Genomic DNA, 7,675 nt, shown 5'->3' with positions numbered 1-7,675 from the left:
ACTGATTCTACTGTGAGATCTCTTATGATGAACACAATTTTTTTAAAAATTAGACCATTGTTTGGTTGTGTGAACTCATTGAATTCTGTGATTGTGTTCATAAATTCCCATGAGCCCTCTTTCACGTTGGACCCTAATATTGAACATGCATTGTTGACAACTTACATTAAGTTCAGGTTCAAACCAAACCTACAAGACTTTCAAAATTTCTGCGTTTTTAAAAATTCTTCAGCGAGAGTAAAGATAGAATACATTCTTCACAATGGTGATAAGCTTATAGCTACGTATCGCTGTGCTGGCTTGTTACATATGTCACAATTTTGTAATTTTGTCATTGTGCACATAAAAACTGCCAGTTCTGCTCATATCACCTTTTGTTTTGACTGTCACTGGGAGAGGAAATATCACAGCCGTTGTCTCTTACCCAATGTTTTCACTTTGACCCTGTTTTATTCCTCATTTTTAGTTTCCCTTTTCAGTTTCTTGTAGATTTTACAACTCAGACTATTCCTGTATTATTGTCAGAATGTTTTTTTCAAACAACTGTTTGGCTCTGGTGCTTCTAACACTATGTAACTATTCTCAAGGCAGCAGTCTTTCTTTTTCTGTGATTTTAATGAAATTGGTAGCAAGGTGCAAAGGAAAACTGGCAAACAAGACATTCTGGTCTGACTTGTCTTATACACTTCAATATGTAAGATCAATACAACCAGTAAGGTATATTTCCAAGTATTACTGTTTTTTTTTAACATGCTTTTCTTTCTGTGAAATAGCAGCTCCCAGTCAGTGCCTCATGGTAGACATCATGCAATGATGGCAAGTCATAAGCCCTTTTGGCACAGATTGTATTTTTATCGCAAACAATCCAGGCATGTTTTATTCCCCACACAGAAAATAGATATTTCATATGTATATGGGCAACTTAACAACTCAAGGTTGAACAAGAGAGAGGCATTGCGAAAACATGCAATAGACTGTGAGAAAATATCATATCTAAGTGACTCTGTATATTTTCTATGTTCCAAGCAAACACCAGACAGAAAATCATAAGATTTCTGTCCCCACCATATAAAGGTTTGCTGCACCCTGTTATTACATCACCTACTTCACAAACAAAGAAGACTGTGATAAGAATTTGGTCTGTATCCAAAGAATTCAAATCTGGAATTACAAAAAAGGGTGTAGACTTTGAATTCTTTTAGTTTAATTTCTTCCTCATGATGTGAGTATATTACTCACTGATTGTCAGTCTAGGCAAATGAACTTCATCTGGGTGTTTGCCAATGCAAACTGCTAATAAGAGATATTTGTGTGTTTCATACCGAGCAAATTATTATCGCAAAACAAAGATGGTTTCAGGCGTGGTGGAGTGAAAGCCTCAAAAAGTGGTACAGTTTGATCAGCTCTCTTCCTGACTTAACCAGGTAATTTCAAGTTAACTAGGGATCTCCTGGAGAGATTTTAGATAAATAATTAAAATTTTAAAATCCTCATTTAAATCAGTATTAACCTAGTACTATTAAATATTTTAACGTAACATTTAATATATTTACATTTCAAGCAAGAGCTAGATAGGGGTTAAGTGGCTTTGAAATAGATTCCCTACAGTATGGGAACAGGCCCTTTGGCCCAACATATCCACACTGACCCTCTGAGGAGTAATCCACCCAGACCCATTCCCCTACCCTATATTTACCCTGAATAATACACCTACCACTATAGGCAATTTAGTATGGTCAATTCACCTGATCTGCACATCTTTGGAATGTGGGAGGAAACCAGAGCAAACCCACACAGACACAGGGAGAATGTGCAAACTCCATACAGACAGTCACACGAGGCAGAAATTGAACTGGGGTCCCTGGTACTGTGAGGCAGCAGTGCTAACCACTGAGCCATCGTGCCACCCCAAATAAATAAACACATTTACCAACGTCTACGCTTTTAGCTTTCACAGTCAGCTGCTAGTTCTTAAGCTGTGTGGAACAATGCAAGGCCAACAAATCCTAAGGGCAGCATGGAATATTTCTTCAGTGAAACTGCAGATTTCTTTAAAGGCTGGAATTGATAAACTGCCATGCTTGGTAAAGAGGCTGATTTCACTTCTTTGTTCTCTCCTTCTCCAAGATGATGATGCCAGCATGCTAGGTAGTGTTTAGGCTCCTGAGCACATCTGCTCATGGCCAGCCCTATGCTTCCAATTCTTGTCTTTTTATTCCTGGCAGGTCGTTGGCTGTAGCGGTGGTGGTGTTGGAGTGGGGACTCCTGGCTGCAGGTGGTGATGGTGCCCAGAGTGGGAACTCTTGGTGGTACTGGGCCACTGTGGCAGAGGTGGTGCCTGGAACAGAAACTCCTGGCTGCAGTAGGCCTAAACCAAGCGGACTCCATGATGCCAAGGACACCATGCAGAAACTCTAGAGTTGTGTTTGAAGACCTCTTGTACCGAAGATGACCTCTATGTAATTTATTTTTTATTCTTTCTGTAACTCAAAATGGTGCTTGGTTATGGTGACAAAACATTGCGGCTTTCTAGATTTTTGTGACAATAAATAAATAACTCATGACTTTCTGCTTGAACCATGGTCTGCAATTTCCCGCATATAAGCTCACCTCTCTTGAATAGTAATAGCTTGATTTCTATTTCCCTGCTGCCATTAGTTAGCACAGTATGGGAGTAGTTCTCCTTTTCATCTCTGATAACCAGCAAAAAGAATGGTAGCAGTAACACTAGCAGCAATTGCCTTCTCCTGAGGACAAACAAATCAGGCACAGAACTCTCTCATGAAAAGGCAAGGCCACCTATGCATGGTCCACAGGCAGAAATCAGTTTTCTCAGCATGTCAAAGCAGCTGTGTGTCAAGAAGCTCAGGCTGGATGCTGATGTCTGCAATTTGCTGGAAGAAGACCTCTGGGTGGTCTGGTTTCCTCATACAATCCAAAGATGTGCAGGTTAGATGGATTGGCCATGCTAAATTACCCATAGCATTCCAGGATGCGCAGGCTAGGTGGATCAACCATGGGAAATATAGGGTTACAGGGATAGGGTAGGAGCATGGGTCTAGGTAGGATGCCCTTTGGAGGGTCAGTGTGCTCGCACTGGGTCAATTGGCCTGCTTCCAGGCTGTAGGGATTCAATGATTCTAAGACCTCTCAACTCTTTGCGTTTATGCCTCACCCTCAGTTGCACAATTTCTTTTACAAGGAAAAGACCTTTGAGTGTAAGGAATGAATTTGAGATAATGGAACAGCAACATTTGTTGACAGTGACTGTGAGATGGCACAAAGACAAAGGTGTGCAAGCATGTTGATTGCTCATAGGAATGTGAAGAAAAAGAAGAAAACAGGTTTGCAAGATATGTACTTCTGAGGAATGGTGCGCAAGAGGTGCTGGAACTTGGAAAATAATTCTATATTAGTCACTATTCCCATTGCAATGAGGTGATTAAACTTCTTATAATAGTGTCTTCATGGTTTTGGGTTTCTGCTTCTCATTTCCTCAGCTACTTTTATCCATCCTCGCCTGGATTTTCAGACTTGGTTCTTCCTCCTAATGTTAGGGAACATCATGCCACTTTTGTCTCTCAGGTCCTCAGGACCTCTACAATGTCTTAGGAAATGGCCTTCTTCGGTCTCCTTTCCGGTCTGATGAATACTGAAAACTCAGGAATTAATAAGCTGTTTAGTTAGTCATTTTGGTTTCTGCCAGGGTCACTAGAGCTAAAAATCCTTCCTTTGACTGATTTGACTCATCAGCCTGCCTGGCCTCTTGTCCTGGTTAGAAGCTAATAGCAGAATGTAAATGCCATAATTAAAGAGCTCAAAACTTATGTCAACTACAAAAAGTCAGTTTCCATAAAATTCTGCCCTTAGTGTCATATTGTTTTCCCCATCTTCTGTGAGGAGAGTGGAAATGTTTTGCCTCAATGTATGAGCTGATATTCACCATGTATGATATTTTAATTCACTAAACTTTTGTCCTGTTTGTGAATCAAAAATGATGTCTTTTTCAAGACCACATTCAGACAGGGCTAGGATCCAGATCCTCCATAACTCTGACTATTGGCTGTACCCTACATTGCTCACTATCGAGCCAGCATACTAATTTCTGAGGTTACTTACTCTCATGGAAATGAAAATTAGGGGAATATTGATGAAGTTGTTGAGCAAATATAAGAACATGACAGTAAATGTAAGCCATTCAGCCCATCAAGGCTGCTCTGCCATTGAATATGAGCATGGCTAATCGTCCACATCAATGCTTTGTTTTCCCTGACCCTATTCCCATGTCTCTTATGCATTATGATCGGTGTATATTATGTTGGGAAAGTAACCTTTTAAAAAGTGAGTCACACTGGTGAGTCACCAGCCAGACTGCAGGCTTGTTCAGATTTGTTTCCAGCTTTTACACAGCTATGGATAAAACCTCCCCGTTAGGTTGTAGCAAAAATGAGTTTATATGTTCTTAGTTCTGACTGGAGCTTGGTAACTGCTCAGTATAGAATGAAGTCCCTTTATGTCATTGATAATTAACATTTTGTCAGTATGTACCATAAACATACTTAATGACTCAACTTCCATCGCTGCTCTGGTTAGAGTGTTCCAAGGGCCCACAGCCCCCTGAGGAAAAAGATTTCTCGGCTCATTTAGAAGAGCTTCCTTCGATTTTGAAGTTGTGCTTCCTGCTTCTAGAGTCCACAACTAAGGGAAAATTCATACCTTCATTTACCTTATCTATTCCTTTAAGCATTTTGTAAGTTTTCAATGAAATGGCTGTTCATTCTTTAAAAATCCAGAGATACAAGCTCACTTTCCACAATCTCTCTTCATTAGTTAGTCCCGCTGTTGCAGAAACAAGTCTTGTGAACCTTTTTTGCATTCCCAGACTCTCCATGCACCCACACATTCTAACTTCTTATTCTGAACATCTGTTCTTCCTACCAAAGTGAATAAAATCACATTTTAGAACATTATATTCAGTCTGTCATTTCTTGCTGACTCACTAATCTGTTCAATCTACTTGAAGCCACTTTGTATCTTATATGCAGTATTCATTCCTGCCTAGCTTTGTTCATTTGCAAAAGTGAGAAACTTACATTTGGTGCCCTCATCCAAATCATTGATATCTGTTGTGAATAACTGGCCCAAGTGCTGATCTTTGCGGCACTCCACTATTTAGAGTTGACAAATGCAGTAACGATCCATTTATTCCAATGCTTTGCTTTTTGCCTGTTAGCTGATATTTAATCCATGCTAATACGTTACATCCAATCCCATGTGCTTCAATTTGGCCTACCAACCATACTGTGGGGGAGTTTATTGAAAGATTTCTGAAAATTCAAGTACACTACATCTACCCTTTCATCTTTATCAAATATTGTTATGACATCCTCAAAATAGCCTCAACAGTTTGGGCGGCACAGTGGCACAGTGGTTAGCACTGCTGTCTCACAGCACCTGAGACCCGGGTTTAATTCCCGACTCAGGCGACTAACTGTGTGGAATTTGCACGTTCTCCCCGTGTCTGCGTGGGTTTGCTCCGGTTTCCTCCCACAGTCCAAAGATGTGCGGGTCAGGTGAATTGGCCATGCTAAATTGCCTGTAGTGTTAGGTAAGGGGTAAATGTAGGGGTAGGGGTATGGGTGGGTTGCGCTTCGGCGGGTCGATGTGGACTTGTTGGGCCGAAGGGTCTGTTTCCGCACTGTAAGTAATCTAATCTAATCTAAAAAAAGTTTCATCAAACATAATTAACTCATTTACAAATCAAAGTGGATTGTGCCTAATCCGATCACTATTAACCAAGTATTCATTTACCTTGTTCTGTAGAAGAGATTCTAGCGTTTAACCTATTACTCTCGAAAATCTCACAGAACTGAAATCTCTCATTTTTATGTCCCTCCCTTCTTAAATAATGAGGTGATGTTTGCTATCTTCCAATTTGTAAGGACTGTTCTGTAATATTAGAAATGATCACTGATGTAGCCATTATTTTCATTGTATCTCTTTCAAAATTCTGGGATGTAAATGGTCAGGTCCCAGGGGCTTATCAACCTTCAGTCCCATTATTTTTTTCCAACACAATCTTCATATTAATAATAGTTTCTTTCAAAAATCATTCTCCTTCTTTTAATCTCTTATTCTGAGGGATTTCTCACATCTACTCAGTGAAGACAGACACAGTTTCTCAACCATTCCTTTAATATAAATACTCTTGACTCTATCTGCAATGATCCAATCATTTGTCTTTGCTAGCCATTTTATTTTTATCTTTTTGATATTTTCGATGTATATTCAATTCTCTTTCTTCAGCAGTTTCTTGATCCATCTTTATTGTGTTCCAAAATCCTCCCAACTCTCAAGTTTACTAAAAGTTCTGGTAACTTTATCAGTCTTTTCTTTTACTATGATGTCACTCTTAACTTCCTTTGTGAGCCATGGTTGGTTGACTTATTTGAGTTTTTTTTGTTTTGAAAGAATTTATAGTTATTATAAGTAGCTGGTAATACTTTAAAGACTAGGCAGTATCTATGTTCTGTCATATCTTTTTAATGTATTTTACCAATCCACCTTGGCTTATTTTTCATTATAGAGTCATAGAGTCATAAAAATGTACAGCATGGAAACAGACATGGACCAAACAAACCCACCGCCCTGTGGTCGACCACTTCAACTCTTCCTCCCCCAAGGACATGCAAGTCCTGAGCCTCCTCCACCACCAAATCCAAGCCTGGAGGAAGAATGCCTCATCTTTCGCCTTGGGACCCTCCAACCACATGGCATGAACGTCAACTTCACCAGTTTTCTCATCTGTTGTCCTCCTTTGTCTCATCCCAGATCCAACCCTCCAACTTGCATCTCCCTCTTGAACTGTCCTACCTGTTCATCTTCCTTCCCACCTATCTATGCCACCCTAGCTTCCGACCTATCACCATTAACCCACCACCCCCCCACCCCCCGCCACCTGCATCTACCTATCACCTTCCTCACCTTATTCCCACCCTCCTATTTATCTCTCAGCCCCTCCCACCACATGTTCCTGATGAAGGACTGATGCCCGAAATGACAATTCCCCTGCTCCTCGGATGCTGCCTGACCTGCTGTGCTTTTCCAACACCACACTTTTTGACTCAATTAAAATTCACAGCCCAGCTTCAGAATCAATTATCTCACTTTCAAATACAATGAACAATAAATCTACTACATTATGGTCATCATTTTATGGAAAGCAGTAAACTTCACCCTATTATTAAAGAAGGGAGAGTCATAGAATCATAGAGCTATACAGTACGGAACAGATTTCAACTCATCCATGATGACCAGATATCCTAAATTAATCTAGTCCCATTTGCCAACACTTGGCCTATATTGTTCTAAATCCTTCCTATTCAAATACCCATCCAGATGCCTTTTAAATGTTGTAATTGTACCAATCTCCACCACTTAACCTGGTAGCTCATTCCATACATGCACCACCCTCTGTTTGAAAAGGTTGCCCCTGAGGTCACTTTTAAATATTCCTCTCTCACCCAAACCTATGCTCTCTCATTGGGGACTTCCCCAACCCGAGAGAAAAGACCTTGTCTTTTTACCCTATCCAATGTCCCTCATGATTTTATAAGCCTCTTTAAGGTCACCCCTCAGCCTCCAATACTCCAGGGAAAACAGTCCCAGCCTGTTC

General features: G+C 40.3%; 1 long non-coding RNA gene across 1 annotated transcript; it reads left to right on the top strand.

The window, feature by feature from the left end:
* The first annotated feature begins 1,306 nt into the window (after positions 1 to 1,306).
* On the top strand, positions 1,307 to 2,577 carry LOC132823174 (uncharacterized). The gene is made up of 2 exons (XR_009645508.1): positions 1,307 to 1,424; positions 2,226 to 2,577. It is a non-coding gene; the product is annotated as an uncharacterized LOC132823174 (long non-coding RNA).
* The last annotated feature ends 5,098 nt before the right edge of the window (positions 2,578 to 7,675 follow it).

Source organism: Hemiscyllium ocellatum, chromosome 16 (genome assembly GCF_020745735.1).
Source record: "Hemiscyllium ocellatum isolate sHemOce1 chromosome 16, sHemOce1.pat.X.cur, whole genome shotgun sequence".
Classification (NCBI taxonomy): domain Eukaryota; kingdom Metazoa; phylum Chordata; class Chondrichthyes; order Orectolobiformes; family Hemiscylliidae; genus Hemiscyllium; species Hemiscyllium ocellatum.
Note: the sequence above shows the minus strand (reverse complement) of the source record. Positions and strands in the feature narration are given on the sequence as shown.